The 6,516-nt window shown below is 41.9% G+C and overlaps 1 protein-coding gene across 1 annotated transcript in view; it reads right to left on the minus strand.

The window, feature by feature from the left end:
- Positions 1-5,941, minus strand: part of FZR1 (fizzy and cell division cycle 20 related 1) — a 76,987-nt gene extending 71,046 nt beyond the window's left edge. Inside the window, exon 1 of the mRNA XM_040322593.1 lies at positions 5,809-5,941. The gene's annotated coding sequence lies outside the window, so the exon portion shown is untranslated. The remainder of the gene's footprint in view (positions 1-5,808) is intronic.
- Between the last annotated feature and the right edge of the window lie 575 nt (positions 5,942-6,516).

The raw sequence follows: 6,516 nt of genomic DNA on the forward strand, positions 1-6,516 counted from the left end.
TATAATAAAAGTGTCAGGGGTGTATAGAGGTGATTTCGCTGTGTGTGACAGAAAAATGCCAACCTGGGAGAAGGGATTATGGGGTAAGACCCCTTTCACAATGAGGCCATTTCTCAGGCGTTTCTCACGCCTGAAAAAACACTGGGGCGGTGGGCTTGCGGGACGTTATGAAAAGTTCTGCAAGCAGCATCTTTGGGGCGGTTTGGAAGCGCTAAATTTAGCGCTCCCAAAACGTCTTGCCCATTGAAATGAATGGGCAGCACTTCCAAAATGCCTGAAAGGCACTTTCGGAAAATTCATTGGGGCAGATTCTCGTAGATCGGCGTAAATGTCGGCGGGCGTAACGTATCTCATTTACGTTACGCCGCCGCAAGTTTTACAGGCAAGTGCTTTATTCACAAAACACTTGCGTGTAAAGTTGCGGCGGCGTAGCGTAAATCACCCGGCGCAAGCCCGCCTAATTCAAATTAGGCGGGTAGGGGGCGTGTAGCATTTAAATTAAGCGCGTTCCCGCGCCGAACGTACTGCGCATGCGCCTTTCCGAAAAATATCCCAGGGTGCATTGCTCCAAATGACGTCGCAAGGACGTCATTGGTTTCGACGTGAACGTAAATGGCGTCCAGCCCCATTCACGGACGACTTACGCAAACGACGTAAATTTACAAATTTCGACGCGGGAACGACGGCCATACTTAACATTGATTGCGCCTCATATACCATGGGGCAAGCCTAACGTAAACGTCGTAACTTTACTGCGTCGGCCGCGCGTACGTTCGGGAATTCGCGTATCTAGCTAATTTGCATACTCAACGGGGAAAACGACGGAGGCGACACCTAGCGGACAAAAAAAAAAATTGCATTTAAGATCCGACGACGTAAGAGCCTTACGCCTGTCGGATCTAATGGTTATCTATGCGTAACTGATTCTAAGAATCAGTCGCATAGATACGACGGCCCAGATTAGGACTTACGACGGCGTACATGGCGTTGCGCCGTCGTAAGCCCTTTGAGAATCTGGGCCATTGTATTTAAAAGTCGAATTTCTTAGGATGGTTATATTATAACCATGTTCTGAAATTCAAATTTTGAAAATAATTAATTTAAATAGAATAGAACATAACACAAAAGAATAGAACAGAAAATAATAAAACAATGGAATAGAAAAAAAACAATAGAATAGAATGAATATAATATATAACCATATTTCAAATTTCGAATAGTCTGAATTTGAATATAAAAGATTAGAATATAATAAAAAAGAATAGAATAGAAAGAATATATAACCATCTTCCGAAATTCTAATTTTGAATAGCATGAATTTGAATAGAAAATAATAGGATTAAACATAATATAAAGGAATGGAACACAAAATAAAAAGAATGGAATAGAAAAACAATAGAATAGAATAGAACATAATACAAAATAATAGAACTGGAAATAATAGAATAGAAGAGAAAAACAATATAATAGAATGATTATAATATAACCATTTTTCACATTTCGAATAGAATGAATTTTGAATAGAATAGAATAAAAAAATAGAAAATAATAGAATTGAAAACAAGAAAATATAATAGGAAAGAATAGAACAGGAAATTAATAGAATAAAAAAAATAGAAAGAATATAACGGTCATATTCTATTTATTCTATTCTATTGATTTTCTAATCTATTGTTTTTTATTCTATTCCCTTATTTTTTATTCTATTCTTTTTTATTATTTTCTATTCTATTCTAATCTTTTATATTCAAATTCAAATACATTTTAATCGAAATTTGAATTTCGGAAGATGGTTATATGTTATGTTTTTTATATTCTATTCTATTTTATGCTATTGTTTTTTTCATTCTATTCTATTTTATTATTTTCTGTTCTATTCCTTTGTATTTATTTATATTATTTTCTTTTCTATTTTATTCTAATCTTTTCTATTTTAATTTAAATGTATTCTTTTCGAATTTCTGAAGATGGTTATAAATTCTTTCTATTTTATTCGATTTTGTTCTATTCTATTCTCAAATTTTCTATTCTATTCTTTTCTATTATATTCTGATCTTTTCTATTCAAATTCATTCTATTTCGGAAGATGGTTATATATTATATTCTTTATATTTTATTCTAGTCTATTGTTTTTATATTCAATTATTTTCTATTCTATTGTATTCCCCTTTTTTCTATTATTTTCTGTTATTTTCTAATCTTTTCTATCCAATATATTCCATTCAAATTCTGTATGATGGTTATATAATTTTTCTCGTTTACTCTATTCTGTAATAATTTTCGAATTGTCAGGCAGACAGTATCAATAGCCTAATGCAACATCTGCATTCAAATGGAGAAAAAAAATTGAATTCGAATGCGTTTTCATATTCGATTACCGTTTCAATAATTTTTTTTATGAAAGCGGTTGAATTTTTCAAATATGAAACAAATTCTGAAAAGTAAAATGAAGGAATATAATGAATTTAGCAAAACCAATTTATTTACCGTATTTATCGGCGTATAACGCGCACTTTTTTCCCCTTAAAATAAGGGGGAAATCGTGGGTGCGCGATATACGCCGATACCCGCTGTTTGAACGCCGCCGCCGCCGCCATATACCGAGCGCAGTACACTGGGGTACACTCGGCCAGGCTCGGCTCCGCTCGCGGTCACGCCCTGTACCGTCTCCTAGCCTTTATAAGAGAGGAGCCGAGCGTGGCCGAGTGTGCCCAAGCGTGCCCGAGTGTACTGCGCTTGGTATATGTCGGCGGCGGCCAAACACAGTGCGGGAAGAGGGGATCGGCTCAGAAACAGCGCGGGGAGGACACCACCAAGGCCGCAGACGGACCCTGGACCGGACAAGGCCGCCGATGGAAGCCGGGCAAGACACTGACTAGGGGCATTGAAACTGTATTTTATTTTTTTCAGGAATTTCCCTTCCAGGTTGGGGGTGCGCGCTATACGCCGGGGCGCGCTATATGCCGATAAATACGGTAAATAACGAATCTAAAATAAACCAAATAATTTTTTTTTTTCCTGCACATGTCTAATAAATATTCTGCATAGCTCCACACCTATGTTCTAGACTCTCTGGCCCATATTCAGGTAGCAATTGCGCCTGCGTAACCATAGTTACGCAGCGCAATTGCTGACTTGCGCCGGCGTAACGAGTTCTCCTAATTCAGAGAACTCGTTACGCCGACTGCAGCCTAAAATCTGCGTGGCATAAGGCTCTTATGCCACGCAGATTTTAGGCTGCATTCTTGCGTTGACCGCTAGGGGGCGCTCCCATTGTGGTCAGCGTATAGTATGCAAATTGCATATTTACGCCGATTCACAATGTTGCACGCCCCCTGCGTATGCAAGTTACGTCGGTTGCGTACGGCATCTTTAGCGTAAGGCTGCCCATGCTAAAAGCAGGGGCAGCCAATGCTAAAGGATACCCGGCGTTCCCGCGTCGCGACGTTCGAATTTTACGTTGTTTGCGTAAGTGAATCGTGAATGGCGCTGGACGCCATTCACGTTCACTTTGAAGCAAATGACGTCCTTGCGACGTCATTTGCCGCAATGCACGTCGGGAAAGATCCGGCGGGATCATTTACATTGCGTGCGCTTACGCCGGGCAATTTTGCCGGCGCGCCCTCGCAATTTACGGAGCTACTGCTCCGTGAATCGAGGGCAGCGCAAATTATTTGCGGGGGCGTAGGGCAAAATCGTTGCCCTGTGCCTCCGCAAATGAAGCGCAACTCGTACCTGAATCTGGGCCTCTGGAAAGCAGAGGAAACTATCAGACTGGCAGTGGATGGGAACGCCGAGCAGACCTAACTAGTCAAAGGCAGCTGCACTGAATATGGTGAGTAACTAAATTTACCTAACACAAAAATTACAGTCACACTTAGGGTTGCCACCTCATCCCTTTAAAAAGGAACACATCTGAATTACACAGATTCTGAGGCTAATTTAATGCAGATAAGGCACCAAGTGAGTTTAATTACCACCTTAATCAGCCACAGAACCTGTGGAATTAATATGTGTTCCTTTTTAAAGGGATGAGGTGGCAACCCTAGTCACACTGATTACAGTGTGACAAGCTAAATTTATCAAAAACACAGCTCCACAGAACACAGTGAGCCGGCACTAAATCTATATAATCCTAGCAATTACCTAGGAGGGTGCTACACATATTCATCTCCACATTCTTTTTTAATTATTTCTAGCCTATTCCTATTAGGCTTCAGTCACACTGTCGTAAAACAAAAACAAAAAAAACATTACGGATTAGTTACGGATCTGAGCGCAGCTGCAATCGTGCATAAACACACAGGGCCAGATCCACATACATTTGGATCGGCGCAGCGTATCAGAGATACACTACGCCGCCGTACCTTACCTGGCGTATATTCGAATTCTCAGCGAGTTCGCGCCGTAAGTTACGGCAGGGTAGTGTATTTCTGGCGGCGGATTTCAAATTGGGCGGGTTGGGGGCGGATGAACTGCGCATGCGTACCCGCGCCGAATGAACTGCGCATGCGTCGTCCCGAAATTTCCCGCCGTGCATTGCGCTAAATGACGTCGCTAGGACGTAATTTTTTTAACTTAGACGTGAGTTACGTCCATCCCTATTCACTGACGACTTACGCAAAAAAAAAAAAAAAATTCAAATTTCGACGCGGGAACGACGGCCATACTTAACATGGCAAGTCTATCTATACGCCGCAAAATACCAGCTTTAACTATACGCCGGGAAAAGCCGACTACAGACGACATTAGAAAATGCGACGGCCGTGCGTACGTTCGTGGATCGTCGTAAATCGCTAATTTGCATACCCGACGCGGAAAACGACGCGAACTCCACCCAGCGGGCGCCGAAGTATTGCATCTAAGATCCGAAGGCGTACGAAGCCGTACGCCTGTCGGATCTTACCCAAATGCCATCGTATCTTGGTTTGAGGATTCAAACTAAAGATACGACGCGGGAAATTTGAAAGTACGCCGGCGTTTCAGTAGATACGCCGGCAGACTTCGTCTGTGGATCTGGCCCACAGTGTGTTCAGATCCATCACACAAAATCTGAAAATCTGCATCTGAGGACATGTATGCCAGATGCAGGTACTGGGGAAAAAAAAAAAAAACAGGAACTATTGTGCTAATAAAAAACACGTGTAATAAGACCGTTCATTTTTTTTTTACCCTAATGTGAATGCAGGCTGCTTGCGCACAGATGTAATAATTTACTGATGTTCTGAGGAAAATTTACCGTAAAGGCATAACGTAAACATGCAAAAAGCATATCCCTAATGTGTATACAATGTGAAAATTCTTCTCCATTCTCTTCTAGTTGCCAATGTTGTAATATACGCAATTGTAGGCAGGTAGAGTTTATGCTGATCCAGCCGGGAAGGTTAATTATGTTTCCTGGTTCTTTCTTGGCAGGCTTTCTTGGGTCTGACCCAGGGCCGTCTTAATAGCATCTTGGGCCCCTGGGCAAAGTAATGTTCTGGGGCCCCTACTATGATGACAGTGCAGGTAAACAGACATCAAGTAGATAGAAGGCAGACTGCCTCCCCTGTGTATCTATCACTCTCAGTGCTATCATGGGGCCCCCAATTTCGGGGCAGCGTGGGCTCAAGGACCAGCTGCTTTGGGCAAAATGCAGGGGCCCACCATGCAGCTGGGGCCCCTGGACAGTGCCCAGGTGTGCCCTCTCATTTAGACAGCCCTGGTCTGACCCACTGGTCCTGTGCTATATAAAAATGAGACAGGGGTCCGATTTGGGTGCAGCACAAGAGTGAGTATGTAAAAGGATTATTGGAAGTTTGCAGTTACCATTGCTGGAATCTGTCATGTTGACCTGCTAAATATGCAGAGTCCGGAGTAACAAATTATGCACATCTACTTCCAGGAACCTGCTACAGCCTTGAGGAACTGCTGGGACTTGCAGACAACTCCAAATGTGGCAATCCTGGATACTACCATTACATACCTCACAACTTTTTGAGAGAGGAATGAGGGACACCTGTCAACAAAAGGCATAAGACACACCCCTTGGCACGCCCCCTTAAAGGAGAATTGTACAAAAAAACAAGATTGGTTAAACCCAAATGCTTTTTTTAATCACTACTATTCCTATATTGGCTTATGGAATTTATAAATGCAGAAATGTAGAAATCTAATGAAAGGTTTAGGGCTGGAAAACACTTTTTGAGAGATAAAAAGTGCATTTTATATACAACTATATAGATCAGACCAAAATGAGGGACAAATGAGGAGAATGAGGGACAGAGGGACATTGCTCCAAATCAGGGACAGTTGGTAGATATGCCATTAATGAACTCTGCCAATGATAGACTCTTCCCTCTGCAAATATGTTGGGGCAGATAAAAAACCTTTTGTTTTAGTTTAGGGAAAGACTGTTAACTTTGTGCTATTGTTACGCTGTTATTTAACCACTTCCCACCCGGCCTATAGCAGAATGACGGCCAGGAAGTGGTTCAGTTATCCTGACTATGGGGGCGCACAGTGCAGCGATCGGTG

Source organism: Rana temporaria, chromosome 1, assembly GCF_905171775.1.
Source record: "Rana temporaria chromosome 1, aRanTem1.1, whole genome shotgun sequence".
NCBI lineage: Eukaryota > Metazoa > Chordata > Amphibia > Anura > Ranidae > Rana > Rana temporaria.